Source organism: Rhineura floridana, chromosome 3 (genome assembly GCF_030035675.1).
Source record: "Rhineura floridana isolate rRhiFlo1 chromosome 3, rRhiFlo1.hap2, whole genome shotgun sequence".
In the NCBI taxonomy this organism is placed as follows: Eukaryota; Metazoa; Chordata; class Lepidosauria; order Squamata; family Rhineuridae; genus Rhineura; species Rhineura floridana.
In genome coordinates this window covers 224328919-224344020 of record NC_084482.1, presented here as the reverse complement: position 1 = coordinate 224344020, position 15102 = coordinate 224328919, and the positions used below count along the sequence as shown (strand labels likewise).

Here is a 15102-nt window from a genome sequence, read left to right as displayed (position 1 = left end):
AATCGGTGCGTACAAAAGGAATACCATTGCCACCCTCCCCTTTTCATATAAGCGAGGAAATTGTACCTCCATAAGTTATCCTTTATTAATCTGCTTAAAATGGTTACGCCCCGCCTTTCCTTATATAGCTCAATGCTGATAAGGAAAAAAAATAAAATGCAATTCAGAAAAGATAAAAGAATGAGCAAAAGGCAAGTAGTGTTTAACGGAAAACAAGCCATCAATAAAAGATTTATATATAGAGATGTATTTTAAAAAGCAACAGTGAAAACATTAAAATAAACCCCCAGAAAGATCACATATCAATTATTTTTATTTATTTAATAAAATGTGTATACCACTTACTCAATAGATTAAAAAAAAAACCCTCTAAGCAGCTTACAAATTATGGCAAAGCAAGCGATAAAATCCAAACTCTAAATACCAAATGCCTTCCTAAATGGGAAGGTCTTATACCAGCCTTGCAAATAAGCTCGCTAAAGCTTCCTAGCCTACCCTTTATTATTATTATTATTATTATTATTAGCTTGCTGTGGGATGAAGAATTCTGTCCCTTTTCTGACAGTTCATTTGCATTCTGTGCTGAGCTGAGTGATGAGGCACGAGTGCTCTGATCCCTCCGACGCCAGCCCTCTCACTTGCCTGCCCACAATTCCTTGTCCTCTATGGCTACCAGACTAGTGCTTAAAAACAAGGCTGGTCTTAACACTACCGCAGGAGGCCACCGAAGAGGGAGCAAAAGAAATCTCCATGGGAAAGGAGCTCTGTGGGTGTGGCAACAGAGAAAGACCTCTCGTTTCAACCAGAAGTGGGTTTGGAATGAACAAGAGGACTTTTGTAAGATGATCTTAATATCCAGACAGACTCATATGAGAAAAGGCGGTCCAACAGAGGAACTGGTCCTAAATCGGTTTCGCAAATAAAACCTTATTTATCATGGTATACTCTTGCCTCTGCAAGACTTGACGTTTCATTCCTTTGTCAGAATAGCATTAAAACTATTTCACAGACCCATAAGTGCAAAAACAAGTACAAAATAAGAAGTCCTTTGTAAGGCCAAACCTTTATTGGGAATAGCGAGCAAGCTTTTGGAGTCTCAAAAGCTTTTATCGCACTCCACACACTCTCAAGTATTTATTTAGGAGAGGTCTACTTCCTATGTGGATTCTCTGATGACTAATAAGGACTGAGTTAGCAACAAGGTTCTTGCTTAATCTCAGAAGTCATACACTGGTTTTCCTCTGTGAATTCTCCTAGAGGACATAAGATTGATACACCATCTGAAGCCATTTCAACACTCCAAGCAATAATGGGTCTTCCAGCCCCAGTGTGAACTTTCTGATGTCTATTTAGATCTGCTTTTCTATAAAACCTCTTTCCACATTCCAGACATTGGAATGGTCTCACCCCTGTGTGAATTCTTTGATGGGATGTAAGGTCTGTATGCTGCCTGAAATACTTGCCACATTCTGGGCATTGATATGGTTTCTCTCCTGTGTGTATACTTTGATGAGAAGTAAGGCTTTTTTTCTGACTGAAGGTCTTTCCACACTCCTGGCATTCATATCGTCTTTCTCCCGTGTGAATTCTTTGATGTGTAAGAAGATTTGATTTATCATAAAAACTCTTTCCACAGTGTGAGCACATAAAGGGTCTCTCTCCAGTGTGGATTCTTTGGTGGGAAGTAAAGCTTGTGATTTGGCTGAAGCTCTTCCCACATTCTAAGCATGTATATGGTTTCTCCCCTGTGTGAATTCTTTGGTGTCTAGTAAGGTGTGGTTTATCATAAAAGCTCTTTCCACATTCTGAGCAGACATAGGGTTTCTCTCCCGTGTGAATCCTTTGATGGGAAGTAAGGCCGAAACTTTGATGGAAGCCCTTTCCACATACCAAGCACTGATATGGTTTCTCCCCAGTGTGAATTCTTTGGTGAATAACAAGGCTTGATTTGTCATAAAAGCCCTTTCCACACTCTGAACATTTATACGGTCTCTCTCCTGTATGTATTCTTTGATGCGATGAGAAGCTTGCAAGCTGCCTGAAGCTCTTGCCACATTCCAGGCATTTATATGGCTTTTCTCCTGTGTGGATTCTCCAATGGACATTAAGGTCTGATTTGCGATTGAAGCTTTTCCCACACACTGGGCAGACATTCTTTCTCATTCCTTTCTGTTTTTCCAGCTGTTTTTCCAGCTGAAGTGGACCTTCATGGAAATTGCCACTCTGCCAAGTAATGGGTTCATTCGGCCACATCTCTGTTTGATTTCCATCCAGCTTTTCTGGCTCATCTTGATTACTGATCACCTCTTTTGACTCTTGATATTTCTTTATTTCTGATGTCTCTCCATGTGGCCCCTCATCATTCTTACTATCCCACCCATCACCTTCTGGAATAAAGAGATAAACTCGGTTAGAAGGCAATGCAGGTTAGAGGAAGAAGTTTTAAATCAGCTACCATGCCAAATTCAATGCTATACAGAAGAAGCCGTACACCACCACCCCCTGCCTTTGTAAGCCCTGTAAGAAGCTGCTTCAGGAGACAGGCTGGGTATATCATCATGGGAGAAGTGTTGGCACGGATAAAAATTATCTAAGCAAAAGGTTGACTCAGAAGGTAAACCTAATTGACCCCAGGAAGTGACATTTCCTCTGACCAAAGACACGATCCACATATCACGCAAATCAAATCGACACCAGTCCTTGAGCTATGACATATCTGAGCAAATAAAGTAATTCCTTTTTTGCCGCCCACCCACAAACCAAACTTTATGCCATGCAGTCCTATAATGACACACACACACACTCCTCCTCTTTACACAAAACTACAATTCCCACAGGTGTTTAACAATCAATCTTGCTTCCCAGGGAACTCAGGGAATTGCATCTCTGGGAGGGGAACAGGGGTCTTCTCTCAACACCCCTAAGAAACTACAGCTCCCAGAATTCTTTGCGGGATGCCATGACTGTTGAATGTATCCAAACCCGTAAGAACAGAGCCCTGCTAGATCAGGCCAATGGCCCCTCTAGTCCAGCATCCTGTTCTTACAATGGCCACCCAAATGCCCATCAGAAGCCCGCAAGCAGGTCCTGAGTGCTAAGAGCACTCTCCCCTCCCCTCCCCATGAAAGACTCCTGAATAAGTTTAGCAGTCGGGGGGGTAAGAGGAGAGGTCCTCTTATGGATCAAGAACTGGTTAACAAAGATAAAGCAGAGAGCAGGAATAAATGGAGAGTTCTCCCAACGGAGGGATGTAGAAAGTGGAGTCCCCCAAAGACCTGTGCTTTTGAACTTGTTCATAAATGGTCTAGAGTTGGGGTGAGCAGCGAGGTGGCCAAGTTTGCTGATGATACTAAATTGTTCAGGGTGGTTAAACCAAGGCGCTCCAAACTGGGTGAATGGGCAGTAAAATGGCAAATGAAACGCAATGTCAGCAAGCGTAAAGTAATGCAGCCACCTTGAGTCCCCTCAAGGACTCAACAGCGCGCCTCCCTGTGAGCAAAGCAGGCCCCTTACCCAGAGACGCCACATTCCAATAATTCTCCAGCTGCACTTCCCCGTGCAGAGCCCTTTGGCCCGGATCCAGCAGGGCCCACTCCTCCTCCGTGAAACATACGGCCACTTCCTCAAAGGCCACCAGACCCTGGAAGAGGAAGAAAAGTATCCTTCTTCACTGACAGATCCCAAGAGAGGTCGCTGACATGCATCCCACGCACCCCCATGACCCCCCAGCGGACGGAAAGTTTCACCTGGGAAAAATAAGCAGAGCTCACAGCTTCTGTTGGATGGCATCTTTAAGTGATGCACTTGTGTTTGCTATTCCTGCTTTTCGAGACTTTAGGCGAGGAGGGACACACATTTATAACCTGCTTCAGGCACAAGAGACAGGATAAATGTGTTTAATAGCTAATCCCTCCTAACGAGAATCTTTGATCATCTTAATGACATGTTTCTGTTCCAAGAAGCTCAGGGCAGCTCCCGACATTTTCCTTTCTTTCCGTATCGGTAAAATTTACAAAAAGAAAGCATTCCAAAAACGCTTTAACATAATAACCGAAATCTGCTGTAAACTGCATCCGTTTCAATGTATATTTTTAATATGGATTTAAACCTTCTTCTTAAAAATGTTTTTTTAATCTTAGAAGATCTTCTGAAAGCTTTTTGAAGAAACGTTTTTAAAGATTTTTTGTTTGAATGTATTTTAAAGTCTGCTTTTATGATGTTTTAAAGTGTTTTTAGTGCTTTTGTTTGCCACCCTGGGCTCCTGCTGGGAGGAAGGGCGGGATATAAATCAAATAATAAATAAATAGGACTTATCCCTCTATAGGGTTGTTTCCAGCCCCCATCATTCCATCTGAATTACATTAGCTGCACAAGCCAGCCCCTTCCTAGTCCGCAACTGCCCACTGGGGGGCAACTGGGCTCCTTGGGACTATGCAGCTTGCCCACGGCTGCACAGGTGGCAGGGCACATAACCCATGAGCCACTCCCTGTGGGGGGTGATCTTTAGCTGGCCCTTGACGCCCAGGAGACACGAGCGGGGATTTGAACTCACAGACTCTGGACTCCCAGCCAGGCTCTGCTCCCCACTGTGCTATACCAGCTGTCCCAAGGAAAAAAGGCAGATCTCTGTGTACCCCAGCAAGCTCCACAGCCGAGCAGGGATGCATACCCTAAGAAATGGTTTGCATTTTAGTCTGCTAAGAAAGAAAGGTGGAGGCCTGTGCACGTTTATCTGACGGTCTTACCCGAGCTGGCTGCAATGTTCCTGCAGCTCCCTCAGAAAGCGGGAATGATTCAGAGAGGATCAGCGACTCCATCCCATTGCCTGCAAAGAAGAGGAAAGTGGTGGAAACAGACATTTTTATTATTGTAAGTATTTTAATAAATGCATATTCCACCCTTCCTCCCAAGAAGAAAAGCAGTGTTGTTGATGATGACATTCATGCTGCCAACTTATTTTACTTTTATTATTAATTAAATTTATATCCCATGCTTCCTCGCAAAGGAGACCAGGCAAACGACAAGCGATAAAACAATAAAGTATCTTAAAAAGCAATTCCACCGCAGACACAGACTGGGATAAGATCTCTACTTAGAAAGCTTGTTGAAAGAGGAAGGTCTTCAGATAACAGAGACAGCACCTGTCTAATATTTAAGGGGAGGGAATTCCACAGGGTGGGTGCCACCACAGTAAAGGCCCACTTCCTATGTTGTCCAGAATGGACCTCCAGATGAGATTATATCTGCAGAAGGCCCTTACCTGCACCCTGATCAACTGGGTATATAAGAGGTAAAATAATCTTTCAGGTATCCAGGTTCCAAGATGTGTAGGGCTTTGTACACCAAAAGCAGAACCTTGAACTTGACCCAGCAGCTAATGGGCAGCCAGTGCAATTCTTTCAGCAGCAGGGTGACATGTTGGTGATACCCTGCCCCAGTGAACAGTTGCACCACCGCATTTTGCACCAGCTGCACCTTCCAGCTTTAAAATCATGTTAAAAAGTAATTCCAACAAAGATGCAGACTGGGATAAGGTCTCTACTTAAAGATAACAGAGATGGTGCCTGTCTAATATTTAAGGGGAGGGAATTCCACAGAGTAGGTGCAACCACACTAAAGTCCTGCTTCCAATGTTGTGCAGAACGGAGCTTCTGATAAGATGGCATCTACAGGAGGCCCTCACCTGCAAAGTGCAGTGACTGACTGGGTATGTAAGAGGTAAAACATGTTGGTCAGTGAAGCAGGCTGTGAGACTCACAGACAGGGTTTTTAGCAAAGAGAGTGAAACCTGAAGCAGAAGGGTTAAGCTGTGAGAACAGAGCGCCAGGTTTGCCAAGGTCAGTAGCTGGCTGGGAAGCCTGATAAGGTGGGATGATTGGAAAAACTCAGTGTGGGGGAAAGGCTGTCTGTGAAGAGAACTGTGTCTAATGTCTTTGCCTAGTAAAGACTCTTACAAGAAACTTGCCTGGCCTAGCTTATTCCTGTTCTATGCGACTCTTGGATTCCATCCTTGTATGATCTATACACGCACACGCAACAGGGGTTATGGGCCCAGCTTATCATACAAGGTAGCGGGTTTGAGAGCTGTTGACGTGACGTTGGTGCAGAGAGAAACAAAGTGCAAGTAAGAGGCAAGTAAGAGTGGGCAACATGGCTGTAAACCTGTTATCCGGGATGCCGATGGAGAGGCTGAATGCTGTAAACTACTCCAGCTGGAAATGGAGAATGAGAGCAGTTCTGATTAAAGAAGATTTGAATGATGTCGTAGAAAACCCCCCTCCGGCAGCTCCTTCAGCAGCGTGGTTGAAGAAAGACGAGAAAGCGAAGGCTTTTATTACTCTGGGGCTGTCTGATTCACAACTGTTGCTGGTGAGTAATGAGCCGACAGCTAATCAGATGTGGGAGAAGCTAAGAGCCTCTCATGTGCAGCAAACTGCTGGGAGCAGGCTGTGTTTAGCACAGAAACTTTATCAGATGCGTTTTACAGATGAAGTGACTATGACAGAGCATCTGGCTGAATTTCGTAGATTAAATGCTGAGCTGCAAGATAGAGGAGTGCATCATAGTGACATTCAGATGGTCTATATACTGTTATCTTCATTTGATCAAAAATGGGATGTCACGGTCTCTAGCCTGGAAACTTTACCCGACGGACATCTGAATTTGGACTTTGTAGAACAGAAACTTCAACAAGAGTGGAATAGAAGACAAGAGAATAAGAAAACAGAGTTAAAAGAGACTGTGACTGTACAACAACAACAAAATCAAAGAAGCAGGCAAGAGAATAAAATATGTTATTTTTGTGGGTCCCGTGGACATATACAGAGACATTGTTTAAAGAAGAGAAATAACAGGGACTTTGAAAGTCAGAGAACAAGCGTGAACTTTGTTACTAAGGAGGACAATAAACTCATTAACTCTAAGTGGCTTCTCGACAGTGGAGCGTCTAATTGCCTAATCACAGACTCTAGTTTATTTTACACTTCAAAGCCGGCGCAGGAGAAGATTTATCTGGCTGACGGATCAACTCAGGACGCGATTGCAAAAGGCACACTCAGGTTGAGTACTTTGGGAACTATATTAACAGATGTATTATTGGTTTCTGGTTTAAAATATAACATTCTATCAGTAAGAAAATTGGTTCAAATAGGTTGTAAAGTTACATTTGAAGGGGATAGATGTTTTGTGAGAAAGGATGGTGAAATATGCATGCAAGGGAAATTACAGAACCAAATGTTTATGGTTGAGTGCAATCTTGATAAACCCACGTGTGCTTGGATAGGAGTTAATAAAGAGAAACATGATAATTGTTTACATGAATGGCACAGAAAATTAGCACACACACATTTTGAAAAGGTACAAAACACCCCAAAGCATAGTCAAGATTTGAAATTAACACATTGTGAGCATGTGGATGAGTGTGAGGTATGCTATAAAACAAAAATGACTGTGACTCCGGTAAATAAGAGCTGTGAAAGCACGACCACTGAACCCTATCAGCTCATACATGTCGATTTGGCTGGACCTTTCCAGTGCTCAAAAGGTGGAGCAAGGTTTTATTTAGTGATTGTGGATGATTTCTCCAGATTTACACATGTGTTCTTATTGAAAAAGAAAAGTGAAGCAGAAGAGAAATTGAAGGCATTTATACAGAGAACAGAGACACAATATGGGGTTGTTATCAAAAATATCAAATCAGATCAAGGTGGAGAATTTACCAGTAATTCATTTAAAACATATTTGGAAAAGAAGGGAATAATACAGAGTCTCACTGCTCCCTTCAGCCCATCCTCCAACGGAACTGCAGAGAGGAGGAACCGGTCATTGCAGGATTCAATGAGAGCCATGCTAGCAGATGCAGATATGAATAACACTTATTGGGGTGAATGTATTCTGTACACTGTTTATATTCAGAACCGCCTTATGCACAGAACAATAGGCATGTCTCCCTATGAGAAACTGACTGGAAGAAACACATAGAACGTTTGGGGGCAAAATGCTGGGTACATGTTGCAAAACAGAAAAGGCATGGTAAATTAGGCTCAAGAGCTCAGGCAGGACGCATTTTGGGATTTCAGAATTCATATTATAGAGTTTGGTTGCCTGAGAAACAACAAGTAGTGTTAAGCAGAAGCATAAAGGTGATAGATAAACCTTGGAGAGACAGTCAAACAGTGATACTTGATAGTGCAAGCAAGCAGGAAGCAGCAGATGTTCCTTTTGGGCAGCAAATTCCATTAAGAACTGCATTGACTGATCTAATACACGGTGGCAAACATACTGTAAAAAGGCTGAGAAGTGAAGACATGGCAATGCAAGATACAGAAATGCCAAGTACAAGTGCAGACACAGGTGCAGGTCCAAGTAAAATAGAGAGTGAGGAAAAATGGAAATAGATAATGTTAGGAGATCAGAAAGAAAAACGAAAGGTCAACCACCTCAGAGATTCACATTTAATGTTACACAACAGAATAATGAAACAGATGAATATCCAGTAGAATGGGAAAAAAGAAGGACCAATAGATAAAGAAACAATGGATCTCATGTGGAAGTTTTGTGTTGAGGAATGAAATATAAATGTATTATCAAATAAAAGTGAACAAAAATGACTCTGTAAAACCTGTGTGAATAAAGAAATAAAGAAACAAGAACTGAACTGAAAATGTAAATAGAAACTGTAAGAAAACAAACCATGTACTGATATGTATTGTAATGAAAAGTTAATATTGTAGAAATGTAATAATGAACAATGAAGTTTTGTAATCTGTGAGTCTCAGGTGGGGGCTGTTGGTCAGTGAAGCAGGCTGTGAGACTCACAGACAGGGATTTTAGCAAAGAGAGTGAAACCTGAAGCAGAAGGGTTAAGCTGTGAGAACAGAGCGCCAGGTTTGCCAAGGTCAGTAGCTGGCTGGGAAGCCTGATAAGGTGGGATGATTGGAAAAACTCAGTGTGGGGGAAAGGCTGTCTGTGAAGAGAACTGTGTCTAATGTCTTTGCCTAGTAAAGACTCTTACAAGAAACTTGCCTGGCCTAGCTTATTCCTGTTCTATGCGACTCTTGGATTCCATCCTTGTATGATCTATACACGCACACGCAACAAAACAATCTTTCAGGTTAGCCATCCATTAATTTCAATGGGTCTACTCTACATACTAACACTGTATGCAGCCCGTGCCTCTAATGGGAAGGAGTTCTAGAGTTGAAGCACAACGCTGCAGAAACTTTATTTCACAAACCAAGGCAATGAGCAGCACTCGCCTTCAGGACTGCATACAGAATGTCACATGTGACCAAAATCATGTGCTCTGCTTGCGTAATTCTTCCATCCCTTTTGCTGGTATCTGCAGGAAGCCCTCACCTGGAGAGCAGAGAGGATGACTGGGTACCTGAGAGGTATCCTGTCCCAAACTGTATGCGGCTTTATATGTCAAAACCAGCACCTTGAACCTGGTTACTAATTGGCAGCTGAATGACTGATTGACCGATTTGAAGATGCAACTGTACCCTAAAAGGTGGTATATCAGTGTACAAGATTTAATAAAAATGCAGCAATCATAATTCCAGCCTGGGCTCCTTTGTAAGGAGAGGTGGGATATACATTCAATAACAAATAAAATAATCAACAGATGAGAGAGGGGGGGGGGAGGGAGGGAGACAGCGAGCGAGAGAGCGAGAGATTAATTATATTTTAATGCAGATTTTTGTATGTATAGTCACGCATATTCAGAAACAAGATAATATAGTGGGACATAAGTAGATTGCATGTCTTTCAATTTGCCCCTTCCAGATTCTCCATAAATCAGGTTTAAAAAAGACCCAAGATTACACAAAGAAGTGTTTGGGGGGGGGGAGGGAAAGAGGAGAAAGAAAACCCTAAAAATTAGTATGAAGAAGAGGAGAAAAAAAATTAAAATTAAAATGTAAACATAAATCAGAATAATAATATTTGTGAGTCGTTTGTTACCCGAAGGTCTCCAAGTCTCCAATACACACAGACCTGGGTGTAAGTCCCATTGAACCCAATGGAGATTACTTCTGTGTAGACATGTATTGGGTCATAGGCCAAGAGACTTACAACAATGGTTTATTTTTTCAAAAAATACCCAAATAAATATATCATACGATACGAACAAAATAATGACATTAAAACAATTCAGCAGTTAAAACAGGAGACACGTGGTGGCCTTCCAACGCTACTCAACATTATTAATGGGCGTGTCTAACTCATGCATTTCAGTGGGGTCTACTCTGAGTAGGAGCAGAGGGACTCCACAAGGGGAGGAACGAGGCGTAGAATTTCTCCTGGGGAACTTTATAGCGCACAGAAACTAAAGGAATCCTGCCTTACCCAGTGACATGTCTTGAGTCTGACCCTCCTCTGCAATCTGCATGATGAGCGGCTTCTGGCAGGGGTTCGGCAGATCCTTTCCTGAATCAGCAGCCGCCTCCAGGAACGAGCCCGTCACCTGAAACAGCAGGCAGGACCCCACGCAGGGGGGAACAAGGAGAGGGGTTAAGGGGATGGGATAGATTTTCACCCCTCTCCTCCTCCAGCTCTGCAAAAACCTTGTCACAATCAGCAGGGCCGGAATAGGAGCATTTTACAGAGTCAGAGCATTGGCCTGTCTACCTCAGTGACGTCTACACTGACTGGCAACAGCTCTTCAGGATATATGATTATCTGCACCTAGAGGTGCTGAGGATTGAACCTGAGGCCTTTTGCATGCAAATAATACCTTCACCATTGAGCTACAACTCTTCCCCTAAAAACAGAGCAAGATTCTAGTCCTCAATGGTTCTGAATTTAGGGCCGATTTAATTAAAAAGCTGCCTTATGCTGAGTCTGGCCATCTAGCTCAGTAATGCCTGCACTGACTGGCAGGGGCCCTTGAGGATTTCAAACAGGGTTCCCTCCCAACCCTGCCTGGAGACGAGAGCAACTGAGGCTGGGGCTTTCTGCATGCAAAGCAGACGCCCTGTGCTTGAGCTCCTGCCCTTCCCGTGGGCTTCCTCCACACCCTAGAGAATGATCTGGAAGAGGCAAGAATGCCCCAGATCAAGGGCAGGTGACCAACAGAACAATCTGCTGGAAGCGGTCCTGCAATCCTGTCCTTGGGTGAGCCCTGGGAAGAACTGCGCTGCCGTCCAGCAGGAATGCTTGAGGTATGCAGGGAGCTTCTGCTCCCAGGAGCCCCCAGGATGAAAAGATTTTTGCTCACCTCCTCCTCCTCCTCTTCCTGCCTCTTCCCCTCGGCCTGGCTGAGGAGGAAGCCTTCTGCCAGGGCCACTGCCTGGGAACTGCTCTCCGCTCTGCATTCCCTGACCCAGCTCTCCATCTCCGGGGGGAGGACAGCCAGGAACTGCTCCAGGACCACCAGGTCCAGCATCTGGGCTTTCGAGTACCTTTCGGGCTTCAGCCACTGACGGCAAAGGGCGTGGAGTTGGCTGCAAACCTCTCGGGGTCCCTCAGCCTCCTGGTAGAGGAATTCCCTGAAGAGCTGTCGTTGTTCATCAGAGCTGGCCGAGTCCACCCCCGGGATCTTCCGCTCTGCTTTTTCCCTGAATGCCTCCCCACTCCCGATTTCAGTGGCTTCAGGGCCGGCTGAGTTCTGCTCCTCCATCTTCGCCCTCTACTCCACGGCGGCTTCCAAGATCACCAAATGATCTTCTTCTGACAATGTCTCTCTTTTTAGGTCAAGGGCTGCCCAGACCGGAGGGCAGACCAAGGGGGCTGCTCTGCACACAGCCAAGTGTTCAGCCGAAGGTCTTTCCCAGCGGGAGCAGAGGATGATGCCAGCAAACGAGAGGCCAGTTGGGGATCCTCCCTGCAGGAGCGGCAGAGGGATGTTGTCAGGCTGGAGGAGGAAAGGGAGATTGGGGGGGGGAAGAATCCTCCACCTACACCCAGAGACACCCTTCACTTGGCTGATTTCCACATGCTGCAGCCCCCCCTGCAACCTTAAACCTTCCGTTAGCACCCACACGCACACTCCCCTCTGCCTCTCCACCTTTCCTTTTCTTTCACCCTCAACACAGAGTCTAAAATGACTGACGTTATCTATGCTTTTAATGGAGGTTTAATGGTGGTTTTATGTGTATATGTTTTTAATTGCTTGGTGGACTTTAGCCATGTTTTATACATAATTGTATGAGAGCCAGTGTGGTGTAGTGGTTAAGGTGTTGGACTATGACCTGGGAGACCGGGGTTCGAATCCCCACACCGGGTGACCTTGGGCCAGTCAGTGCCTCTCATCCTCAGAGGAAGACAATGGTAAACCACCTCTGCATACCACTTACCTTGAAAACCCTATTCATAGGGTCGCCATAAGTCAGAATCGACTTGAAGGCAGTACATTTACATTTTTTTTACATAATTGCATAATTATGATAAGAGAAAAGTCAACTCATTTGAAATGTGGTGTTGGAGGAGAGCTTTGTGCATACCATGGACCGTGAAAAAGACAAATAATTGGGTGTCAGAACAAATTAAACCAGAACTGTCACTAGAAGCTAAAATGATGAAACTGAGGTTATCATACTTTAGACACATAGTGAGAAGACGTGATTCACTTGAAAAGATAATAATGCTGGGAAAAACAGAAGGGAGTAGAAAAAGCGGAAGGCCAAACAAGAGATGGATTGATTCCTTAAAGGAAGCCACAGACCTGAATGTACAAGATCTGAACAGGGTGGTTCATGACAGATGCTCCTGGAGGTCGCTGATTCATAGGGTCGCCAGCAGTCGTAATCGACCTGAAGCCATATAACAACAAAAACTAAAACTCCAAAAAGGTTTCTCTCTGAGGCTGGAAGCAAAGTCGGGGTCTGCTTCTAGAGCCACACTTGATCTATGGAACTTCATAAGAACCTTGATGGATTGACAAACAGGGTGGTTCATGACAGATGCTCTTGGAGGTCGCTGATTCATAGGGTCACCATATGTCGTAATCGACTTGAGTTGACATAACAACAAGACTTGGATAATTTCTTTCTTTTTGCAAGCAGTTTATATTTTCTAAGTTATATAAAAGGGGCTTCCAAGTTCAAGGGCTGGGCCCAGGGTCTCCCAGCACTGCAGAAGAAAGGACACATTCTCTATTATGGGTGACCTGGAGAAACCCTCCAAGGCTCAGCTGCACAAAATATTTACTGTCTGAGCCTGACTTGCTTGACCAAAGGTTACACAGAGTTGAGATCAGGGGTTCCCACTCTGCTGTCTGTGGTCCACAAACTTCATTCAGATGGTCAGTGGCATGTCTGCATTTAAATATTCATATTTGATTTTAATCATGTTTTTCTTTCTTATAATGCATTTTACTGTATTACAATTAGAGCTTCACAGAATGCAATTTTTGTAATACTATAGAATAAAAACACAATTTCACAAACATCATACAGCATCTAGCACAGTGCATTACAGTTGCTACAAAAGACAGAAACGTCATTAAGTGGTCGACCAAGACCCTCAGAGTTTTTCAAGAGATCTGGGTAGTGGCGGATTTGTTTATGGGACGGTTATATGACAATGAGAATTCATCCTGCTTTTCTGGGGGGTGGGGTGTTTACATGTCTTCCCGGCAGACATTTAGTCATCCTACACTTTCCAATGCATTTTGCTGACACTTTCCAAACCCCAAAGGATGCCTCCAGTCACTGTTTTGTGGGCAAAGGCTATAGGGTTGGCAATGTTCCCTGTCTAAAACCTGCCAGTCAGCAGTCAACAACACTGGGCTATGTTAACTCAGCTTCCTGTGTTCCAAGTGCACAGCAAAAAATAATAAAAATTAGGTTTACACAATCAAAGCGGATCAAACAACGCTTGTCATCGTAGCACAACAAATCCATTTAAAATAAAAATGAAGAATCTTGACTTGTTGCAATTTGAAAAGTGACAGGGAAACCCGCTGAAAAGCGTGCGGTGAGCAAATGATTAAGGCAAAGGCGTATAAAGGCTCTGCAAGCAAGTCGGGATGAACGCCCATTGCACCTTTAGCCTCCCCAAAGACCAAGAGCGGAGAACCTTTGAAATCTTCCAGATGTTGCTGAACTACAACTCCCATCAGCCCTAGCAAGTGCAGCAACATCACATGGGGCTGGGTGGGAGGGAAAGGCTCACCACCCCCTTCCGAAAACAAATTAACGTAAATGCTGAACAAAGAGATCATCCGGAGGTCTCTCCCCCCCCCCCGCAAAAAAACCCCTGCCGTGTATAAAAAGTGAATTTGGTGCGCTAGAGTAACGCACAGCACATTAATCCACTTTAAGTGCGCAAAGCTAATGTGCCGGTATGAGCTTGAATCCATCCCCCCAAATAGTGACAGTCTGGAGCAGCCCCCCTCCCAGTCCCTGTCTGAAGGGGCTGAAAACGAGGGGGGGTCTCAACCAGCAGCTGCCTGCCTCTCCCAGTCCCTCTTAGCTACTTCCCCCTGGGCCCTTCCAAACCCCACTCCCTTGGCATTGCAATGCATTGTATTATATTGCACCGCACTACACTGCACTGCACTGCCCTCCTCTCCTAACTTTGGGGCATTTCCCTCCCTAAGGTGGGGGTAGAGGTGGGGGGGTCTCCCCTGCCCGGACAGGCCCTTTTGCACTCACCAGATGCTCCTTTGCCAGGGGGGAGGGTGTCGGGTGGGGGTTGACAGGAAGTGAGCCTTCCCCTTTCTAGTGCGCCTCTCTAGGAAGCTTGCGACTCTCTCGCTTTAACCCTTAAGGTAACTCACCTCACCGAGCCAACTCAAAGAGGATTGTGTTGTATTTGTCCTCTTTAAAAAAAAAAGGGAGGGGGCTTCTGATTTGTTTCAAACTCTTTTTTAATGTTGTGTTTTCCATTGTTGTGACCTGCCCTGGGACTTCCTGGTGAAGTGTGGGTAATATGTATAGTAGTAGCAGCCTATGTGATTCTCTAGAAAAGGCAATAATGCTGGGAAAAACAGAAGGGAGTAGAAAAAGAGGAAGGCCAAACAAGAGATGGATTGATTCCATAAAGGAAGCCACAGACCTGAACTTAACAAGATCTGAACAGGGTGGTTTTTCACAGATGCTATTGGAGGTCACTGATTCATAGGGTCACCATAAGTTGCAATTGCCTTGAAGGCACATA

The 15102-nt window shown here is 44.4% G+C and overlaps 1 pseudogene; it reads right to left on the bottom strand.

Moving 5' to 3' along the window:
- The window catches only part of LOC133381782 (zinc finger protein 420-like), a 42010-nt pseudogene extending 27337 nt beyond the window's left edge, over nucleotides 1-14673 (bottom strand).
- Between the last annotated feature and the right edge of the window lie 429 nt (nucleotides 14674-15102).